This window comes from Triturus cristatus, chromosome 8, assembly GCF_964204655.1.
Source record: "Triturus cristatus chromosome 8, aTriCri1.1, whole genome shotgun sequence".
NCBI lineage: Eukaryota > Metazoa > Chordata > Amphibia > Caudata > Salamandridae > Triturus > Triturus cristatus.
The window spans coordinates 987,515,741-987,526,615 of NC_140591.1; positions in this window are offsets into that span (position 1 = coordinate 987,515,741).

A 10,875-nucleotide genomic window follows, 5' to 3' on the forward strand; every position below is an offset into this window, starting at 1 on the left:
CGCCCGCCCTCATTTTAAACTACTTGAAAGAATATAAAAAGTAAATAAAATGTCCTTACCTGTAGTGCGGCGTCCCGGGGCTCCCTCTTCCTGCTTGCCGGTAACTTCTTACACAAATACGCATGCGCGGATGCCCGCGCATGCGCATTTCTCGCAAGAATATATAATATATGTATTAGGGTAAACATAATTGACCCGTGACCAAGAAGCACCAGCTTCAAAACACATCAGGCGTGTTTCTTTTGCAGCTTAAAAATAAATCACCCTAAGAGGAACTGTGCCCTGGCTGTCTTCCGTGTTTTTTTGACAAAACATTGTCGATACGAGGAGACTTGTGTTGAATGTTATTAAGGGGCTAGCCACCCCACCAGGACCACCGCCTGAAGAGGCGAGGGACTCGGCATTGTATGTAGGAGATATATATATGCTTTCCATACCAGTATAGCTGATAAAGATTTAAATTTAAAATTCACTAGCAAAACACACACCAGTACCATCGAGTTCCTAGATGTAATGGTAGAAGTAAAAGATGACACCATACACACAAGTCTGTACAGGAAGAAGACAGCGGGAAACAGGATTTTGCATGCCCAAAGCCATCACCCTGATAAACCGAAAAGGAGTATCCCCTATGGGGAACTACTGGGAGCAAAGAGAAATTGTGTTCCAGAGACACCTACCTAGCTAAGGAAATGAGGATGGTTGGCAGGTTTAGAGTGAGGGGCTATACAGGGAAGACTATTAGGGCAGCTATTGAAAAGGTAGCAGACACCAACAGGGATCGCCTCCTAACACCTAAAATCATGAAAGACAGCTAGCAGGAGGTGAGCCTAATTTCCACTTTCAACTTTCAATTTCACATGACATATAAACAAATATCTGTTTTTTCTGTATGAGCAACATTAACTGTGGCACATTGTATTTATGGTAGTAGTTGTATTAAGTAACATTAATTCCAGAAAGAGTATTAAGTAGATGCAGAAAATAATGCAACCGTGAAATATATTGTTTTATTTTTTGGTGTTCATATGTATGAACCAGGCTGTTTTCCCTTGGATTACACCTTCAGTAGAAGGAGCACCCAAGAGTCTGTTTTCCATGATTATTTCTTGTTTACCACATCTTGTTTAAAGAGAATAGAGCACTTTCACAGTGGGATAGCGACTTTGACAAAGACCGGACAGGTCGAAACGCATCAGCCAGTCTAATGAAACAACATATTAAGTTTCCTGGAGTGCGAGCTCTTCCTTGCGCGGCTGCGCTATTTTTTGACACACATATATAATCTCAAATCTACATATCATGAATTTTACAACAAACTGGCATCTTGGAAGACGAAAAAATTAATATCTGAGGAAGAATATAAGTTCCTTGAAAAAGATAATCCCACTACTCCATCGATTTATTTTATCCCAAAGATACACAAGGATATTATTAAACCTCCGGGACGACCTATAATCACAGCAAGGGAAGGACTGTTAGAGAATTCTTCCAGGTATGTCGACTACTTTTTACAAAACTTCGGCAAAGCCTTGTCCTCTTATGTTCGAGATATTTCATAAGAAAAATCAAAGACTTTCTGCTGGTAGCTCTAGACATTACCTCTTTGTATACTAGCATTCGACAAGAAGACGGAGTGAAAGCTATTCAATACTATCTGGCACAGCGGACTCCACAATACAAAGAACATAGTAACATGCTTGTTGAAATGGTGAAATTCTGTCTAAACAACAACATTTTCATCTTCAACAATTTGCTGTATCAACAGACAAGAGGGGTTGCCATGGGGGCCAGCTTTCCTCCCACCTATGCATGTCTTCACATGGGCTGGTGGGAGGAGCTGGTCCTCAAGGCTGACACCTTGTTGATAATGATATTAAAATGTGGCTCCGCTACATTGATGATCTCCTTGTTATATGGCATGGCACAAAAGAACAAGCAGAAGAGTTTGTTACCAGGATCCATTCCAATAACATAAACCTACACTTTCCAGCAACTATTAGCGAGGTCTCAGTCAACTTCCTAGACACACAAGTCTATATACACAACAACATAATTGAGACCCGTCTATATAGAAAGGAGACAGCGGGTAATTCCACTTTATATGTTGGTAGCTCACACCCCCAACACCTGATCAACAGCATACCGTATGGTGAGATGCTGCGGCTAAGAAGGATATGCAGCAATGAAGCTGATTTGAGAGTAGCGCAGAAGAACAGCAAATCGAGATTTTTGGAAAGGGGATATTCTCTTAGAATTATCCACAATGCCGTATCCAAATCCATGCTCTTGACTAGAGAGATACTCTTGAGAGACAAACAACTTGATAATGTCACTCAAGACAAGACAATATCAGAGACAGCCCATGATACAAAAGAATTCAGAATTATCATGGGGTACAGTAGGCACAAATCCATTCACAAAATAGTACAATCAAGCTGGCCACTGGTCCTAAATGACCCCGTGATTGGACCCCTGCTTCTGTAGATGATGTTCATCACCTACAGTAAAGCCCCTTCCATGAGGGACAGCCTCGTCAAGACCAACCCTGAGATCATAGATAGTACCAGTTGGCTTCAAACACATAATGGAATTTTTAGATGCAAAACATGCAAGTCATGTGTACATGGCATTAATAAAGACACATACACCACCTCATTTAGCAATAGGGAATACAAAATTCAAATGTTATTAACTTGTAAAACAGAGTTTGCAGTTTATGTGCCACTGTGCCCATGTGGCCTTCAATACATAGGAAGCACAAAACTACAAGTTCATAAACGGGTATTACAACATCTACGCGCATCACTAATCAGGATAACACATATCCAGTGGCTCGACACTTCAGGGAGTTCCACAGATCAAATAACAAAGAACTTAGCTACTATGTGATCAACGCAATTCCCCCCAGCAGGCGAGGTGGAGACAGGGAACATAAGCTCAGAAAACTTGAAACCAGATATATTTTGCAACTTGACACCAAACACCCAGGAGGTCTCAATGTTACTGAGGACTTATATACGTGTCTTTAATGCATTTTATTGTATTTTAATGGGTTGTGCAATTTGTTTTTTAGTTCAATAACAGCTGCTATTATTCTTAGGTTTACAGTATTTTATGACTCTGAGAGACTGATTACTTGTGCAAAACTATTTAGATGCTGCTCTATATATTTTATATATTTTATCTATATTTATTATACATTTATATATATTTATTTATTTAATCACACATATTTTATGTGGATTAAAGTATATGCATCCTTGCACAGCAGTAGTTGATTGGCTCAAAAAACCCACTGTGAATACTATCAGCCATAGTATACAGACTTGCACTATGAGAACATTTTTGAGACAATTATCCCTTTTGTCTATACCATAAAGCCGATTGGTATTAAGAGAGTAAAACTGAATTGTTATTGCGGGTAACACTTTGATTAAATTGACAATACAGGACAACAACCACCACCAGTAGTTTAAGAACTTCGGAGACAATCATAAATACATAGATATTGATTTACGGAGTTAGATTAACGTTTTATCATCATTTTAGGAAAAACAGTTATTCACTTTTTTTTAACATATTTCTTTATTTATTATCTTATTATTATTTTTTATCTAGTTTATGTCACGATAGCACTTTAAGTATCACCCGTCAAAATAGATCTAATATATGTCTTGCACATAATTATGTAGAGGATTTATCCTCATTATTTTAAATTAATTAGACTTTCCAAGTCTGTGCAGGATGTATAGATAATAGACATTCAGGATATATTGGGTTAATTATGAGATCTATTTAGATCTACACTGAATAAACTGGGGATAATTGGCTCTAGGTGTTTGTCATGAATTGCCATTCAGACAATAAATATGATATTGCAAAAGATACATGTAACATCTGAAAACAACAACATACTTGTGTATTGGTGTTTTTTTTAAATATCTGTGTATTTAACAGGTTATGCCTCAGTACAACAGTATGTACCAAACATTTTTTCAATGTCTATGAATTTTATTGTCACTTGATTTGCACTGTCACTTTAAAAATGCCCACAAATCAATACACAGGGGATTTGAATTTGAATTTGAATTTTATTACATTTGCATAGTTACTTAAAACCATTGCAATATGAATTTCAGATAATACAATAAAATCATGATAAGATAATAATTACATATTTGCAAAATTCATAGCTCCTTAAAAAGGTTAAAACAGATAAATTGCTTTCAGATAAAAATTGCTTTATTCTTCATACACATAGTTCTCAATGTAAATTATGCGTTCTGCCCGGCTTCATTACTCTGTATGGGTGGTGCTATTATCCAAAAGGAGACGTTATTGAGAACCCGGTCCAAGTGCTTATGTGGAGGTTTCGCAGGTCGACCTTAATGGTGGCAGTCTCGTGTCATAGTTAAGAGTGGTCACAGTAGTCGCGGCTTCCCCTTAGCCTAGGTGGAGTTTAAGCGTTCAATGCCATTTTTTTCTTAGCTGCATCTAGGGAATCTCCCTAGTCTACAGTTTAATTGAGGTGTTGCTGGGTCAAAACATGCCAAAACTGCTTGTCTCATTGAGCGAATATTCCTTTGGTTTAAGGGGACTCTTAGCAGCTGTCTCCTTTCCTGTATCAGCTCCTTACAGGAGCATAGTAAATGGGTAATGTCGCCCTGGCCATTTTTGCACAGATAACAAGATGTTCGAGATGGCTCCCTCTTCCATGGTGGAAGGTTCTGAGTGCACAGGATCAAGCCAAGGTGAAGTTTTAAGAATTTTAGTTTCTGTGGTTTCGGATAGCCCTGATTGAAATATTTTTGAGGGGCCAAGACTCTGTAGTTGTTCACAGTCATCCAGGCATGCGATCTTACTAAAAAAGCTGCTTTGTCATCCACCAAAGCCAGCTTTTTCAAGGATTTCCACACTCATTTCTTAAAAGCTGAATGGTGGATCTGCGTGTTCCAGATGGCCAAGAGTCCAGTGCATGCTAGATCCTCCTGAAGATAGCTTCTTGCAGGAGAATCCTCCCTCTGCTGAAGATCTTCCCATAGAAGTTTATTTAGAGTTTTGGAGGCCGATAGTCTAATTTTGTTCCAGCAGTTGATATATGCACCATATCTGGCCCATGATTGCTTCAGTAGGCTGAATTCCAGTCTAATTTGCGTCAGGGAAGTTTAGTTTAGGAGGTTAAAAGTGGTTTTGTATGCTTTTACTAAGTTTTGCATCTCTCCCTCTTAAGGTTTCACTACCATAAGTAATTGTGGGAAGAATTTTGGCCTGTGCTACTTTTAGTAGGGGGCTTAATATTGGGCCCAGTAGTTCAGATGTTAAACTTCTCATTGTTTTTAGTTTTTTTAAATATGTTATTTATCATTTTCAAAGAAATAAAAACAGTCAGTAATACAAATTGATACAGACAGAGTGATATGATCATACAAACCCAACAACCCCCCACCCCTCCCAGATAGAGCAATATCATAATTGTACCACATTTCGGGGAAAACCTGCACAGCAATAGATCATCGTATGTAAGGCAATAGCAAGGGCAATCATGAAAAAGTTCTTACGTATAGTCCACCACTATGAGCCGGAAACAGCAAACACCAAATCCAAGGAATCGCTTTGGGGGTGACAAATGCCAGGGCGGCGAGCAAGCACCTCCACAGGACTGTTGAGCTATAAAAGAAGGGGCCGGGGGGGGTACATCACAAGAAAGTCACAATAGGTCAGAGTGGGGTAGAAAATATGCTGTAAGGGGGACCCAAAAATCTTTAGAGGGGGACGTCTCAGGTAGCTCCTCCTCATATATCTGTAGCTGATCCCTATAGTAGATCAGGTCACGGAGCCATTTTTTTACAGTGGGAATTGTCTTAGCACCCCGGCACTGCGCAACTGCTCTTTTCGCGAAGAGGGTAGAAACTGCTACAAAGCACCTGTTACAGGGCTTAAGGCGTTTAACATAACCCAGCATGCATATCTCAGGAGTGCAGCACACCGGCTCCAACACAATATCAGTGAGCATGTTCGCCACAGTGGTCCAGAAAGCAAATACACCATACACATTCAGGCAACATAGAAAAAGTCTGCATACGCTGCTCCACATCGCACACAGTTAGCAGTCTCTCGCAGACCATACTTATGTAATTGCAAGGGAGAGTAATATACCTGATGCAGGAATTTGAAGTGAATGATTCTAAGATTGCAATTAGCCGTGAGGCGACCAGTGAGTTGGTAACATGCCGTCCAGACCTCTGGTGCAATGGATACACCCAACACTGCCTGCCAGCGTAAACAAGAGGGATGATCGCCCTGTTCCCGTTCACGCAAGGAGGCATCGTAAAGTTTAGTCATTAAACCCTTGCGTCCTTCTCCCGACAGCATCACCTGCAACACCCATAGAGTAGTGGGCTCCGCAGGGTACTCTGGATATGCCGCGCGGACAGCTTGACGGACTCAGACGTACTTAAAGCCAAACATGAATGCAAAAACAACAGTTGAAGAACAGAATGCAGAACAATGTCATACATTCACCCCAGTACAGAGATCTGGGCATAAATCCATAGTTTTTTTGCTCACCATGCCGTTCCAGTTTGAACCCAGCCATATGCAAATCAGTCTTGACCCTGTGCCTCATGGGAACAGTCCAGCATGAACTGCCAAGCCAGGTCCTCCCTGGACTGGAAACAAGCATCCTAGGAACGGTATTGGGGTTTCACCCCTCTTCAGCCAAGATAGCTTGATTCCAGTGGCATGGAGAGCACGGGATCCACGTCTGGGCATACCCTTCCCACTCGTGGTGACAAATGCAAAAACAACAGTTGATGGACAGAATGCAGAACAATGTCATACATTCACCCCAGTACAGAGATCTGGGCCTAAATTAAGGGTGGGCGTAGTTCGCGAAGTAGCACTTCGCGAAGCTACGCAAAGTGAAGTTCGCACTACGCGAGCTACGCGTAGCACTTCGCGAACTGCGAAGTAACATGTTCGCACTGTGCAAGATGTTGTTTTCAATGATTGCACAGTGCGGACAAGCAACCGGCACTGTGCAATCATTGAAAATGGCATCTTGCACAGTGCGAGCTGTAGTTTTCTGCTGCTCGAGTAGATTTTTACTCGAGCTGCAGCTTTCTCAACGCGAACTGGTAGTTTCTCATCGCGAGCGGTCGCGAGCATACGCGACCCCTCGCAATGAGAAACCTGACCTTCTCGCGTTGGGAATCTCGCCGGGAGGTTTATTTTCCATGCTCACGATCGCGAACAAGGAAAAAGTCTCGCCAGGATGTCATTTTGCTTGCTCGCGGTCGCCAACTTGACGTTGAGGACCGCGAGCAAGCAAAAAATGACCGCAGCACTACGCAACACTACGCTACGCGTGTTCGCACTGTGCTACGTGCAGTTCGCGTAGTGCGAAGTAGCGCGAACTTCGCAAACTACGCGAGCGTAGCGTAGTGCTTCGCCCAGGCCTAGCCTAAATCCATAGTTTTTCTGCTCACCATGCCGTTCCAGTTTGAACACAGCCATATGCAAATCAGTCTTGACCCTGTGCCTCATGGGAACAGTCCAGGCCGAACTGCCAAGCCAGGTCCTCCCTGGACTAGAAACAAGCATCCTAGGACCGGTTTTGGGGTTTCACCCCTCTTCAGCCAGGATAGCTTAATTCCAGTGGCACAGTGAGCCCAGAACTCACGTCTGAGCATACCTGTAGAGAGTCAAAGGCTTTTGCTGCATCCAGCAGCACAGCCACCGCCTGAAAGTCTGGTTCAAAATAATGCAATGTAGAGAAGATTGTGCGCAAGTTATGAGTCGTAGAGCGTTCCGTGACAAACCCAGACTGATCTGGCAGCACCAGTAGAGGAATTAGGGGTTGTAACCTAATGGTAATCATCTTTGCCAAAATCTTTTCATCAGTATTAATAATCGAGAGAGGCCGATATGACCCACACTGATTTGGGGGCTTATCTGGTTTTAGAAGTGTAACAAGTAGAGCCTCCCAGAGATAGGGTGGCAGTGTCCCCTTCTCATAGGCTTCTGCATATACTTCCAACAACCGAGGGGCCAGGTCTGAAGCGTATGCTTTATAAAGTTCGCTGGGCAGCCCGTCTGACCCCGCAGCTTTACAGGTTGGTAGGGACATTTTGGCCTCTTTAACGTCCTCCTCATCAAACGGTTGTACAAGGTATTCCCGATGAGAATTGGACAACCATCCGAGTGCTACATCATCCAGATATACATCTATCTCCACAGTCGGTGGAGACTCTCTGGAGGCGTAGAGACTCGTATAGAACTGCAAAACGGTATGACAGAGTTCCGTTGTCAAGTGGCGGGCTACCCCATTTTCGTCAATGAGTTCAGTTATATTCTCCTGGCTACGCAACTCTGTTAGTTTTTACGCAAGGGAGCGACCTGGGCGGCCACCCTCGCCATAGTACCATGATGTTCTGCGCCGGGAGCAATGCAGCAGTTCCTGGTCTACCGTTTCATTGGGATCCGTGACAAGTTCCCTTATTGCAGCTAATTTAGCAGTGGAAGGATCGGATTCGTATTTCCGTTCTAGTTGAGATATATCAGATGCAAATGTTTGTATCCTACGTCTAATGTTGCGCAAGACTCCGGATTGGGCCCCTATACAAGATCCCCTTATGGTGACTTTAAACGCCTCCCACAGCACTCCTGCACTGTCTACTGACCCCTCATTTTCCCTAAAAAATATTTTAATCGCCTCAGCTATAGTCTGTCTGAATACAGGGTCTTTGAGTTCTGAGGGTTGGAGCCGCCACGCAAAGGGTGGTATCTTATAGGTAGGAATTTGCAGTGTGAGGATTACAGGGGAGTGGTCAGACAGAATGCGTGCCTCATGCGACACCCCAACTGTCCAAGTACAGACCATCTCCGAGACTAGCCAAAGGTCAATACGAGACCAGGACCCGTGCACCGAAGAAGCAAATGTACTCTCCCGGCCAGCGGGATGACGACTGCACCAAATGTCATGTAAGTGACCCGTGTCTAGCAGTCCCAGTAACCCTTCCGCAGCACGTTTGGGCCGCATCTCACTACTGCCAGCTCTATCCATCATAGCATCCAGGCATAGATTAAAATCCCCCCCATATAATTGCGGCCTGAGGAAATGACGATATTCTACGCCACACATCAGAATAAAATGAGTGGTCATCCACATTCGGACCATACACATTCACAATCAATACACTCTCACCACTCAATTGCCCATGCAAAATCACCACTCTACCACAGTCATCTGTTTCTGATATAATCACAGTAAATGGTACACCCTTTTTTACCCGAGTTAACACACCCCTAGAGTAGGTAGAGAAAGAGGACGCAGCCCTGGCACTCGCCCAGCATGTACCTACTTTGCTCGCTGAATCAGTTGTTAAATGCGTCTCTTGCAAGAGGGCAATTTGCACTCCCTAGTGATCCAAATATGCAAACACCGATCTAATCTTTTTAGTCGTGTTTAGTCCACGTACATTCCAGGTGAGGAACTTGATTGTATTATTCATAGTTGAAGTCCAGCCATGGTTGAACACATATGAAATATGTCGGGTAATTTCCACCCAAAGTACCATTACCTACCCACACAAGAGTTATCCAACCCAGTATCATCATCATTCTGCCTTCCCTGAACCAACACCCCCAACCCCCCTCCCACTTCAGCAGCCCAAACATGCCAAAGCCATCCCAATACCCTACCCTTCCTCCCACCAAATTCCCAACAAAAGCAGTACAAAATTGGGGTACACCCATTGACGGAGGGCACAGAGTGCTACTAGCCTCCTGCAGGTAGGAGGTGGCTGAGCAGCTCTAAGTTGCGCTATTATAGGAATTTGCCCATGTCAAGATACCCCTTTAGATAATGTGCAGCAGCCCCCTGAGCGGTAAGACTACCCCAACTGGATACGTAAAATAAGCCCTCTATAGGAGACACCCACCCCGAAAAAAGCAACCTAGAGTTATTACAATTGTAGTAACATAGAGAATTCAAGTCTCTTAAGGCCACACCACTGGTAGTAGGAATATACAGTGTACATGAAAGATTCAGCATGCTGCGTGGAAACGTCCAGTGCAATTCAGTTTAGCATACATCATAATATTAGCAGTCTGAGGAGCTATAGAAGTGTGTAAATTCGAGCCCACTTATGGATCCCACCTCTACTCCTCCTCTACAGGTGCAGTACTGGACTCTCATCTCCTGCGCTTCAACTGCTTGGCGTGCTCCATCGCGGCTATTGGGGAAGAAAATATCTTACAGTCTCCGTCTATGCCTATACGCAGATGGGCCGGGTACAGCATAGCATATGGAACCCCCTGAGTTTGTAAAAACTTTTTACAGTGCCAAACTCTTGTCTGGCCGCCTGAACAGCCACCGTAAAGTCAGAGAAGAAGGCCAGTGTGTTGCCCTGATGAATTATAGTACCCTTCTCTCTTGCCATCCGTATTATGGTGTCTCGGTCCCTATAATTTAAGATTCTAGCTATGATTGGGCGGGGTGGCACTCCCAGAACCGGCCTGGCAGCAAGAGAGAAGTGGGCACGCTCCACAATAAACATGCTAGAAAGTTGATCCGTGCCAAAAATATCAGAAACAAAGCTCTCTATATAGGTCTCCATTTTCCCCACATTCGTGGACTCCGGCAGCCCAGTAATGCGAATATTGCTGCGCCGGGAATGCGCTTCTAAATCCTCATTTTTGGCATGGATGAGGTCCAAAACTTTCTCCATATTTAGTGTCTTGTCTGCTACTGAACTCAGGCCATCCTCCGTAGCTGACACCCTGTGTTCCACCTCCCCCATGCGTGTATTGTGCTTTTCAAGCTGGGATGACATGTGGTCAAGGCGATGGTTGACTGCAGCCATCGTGCCC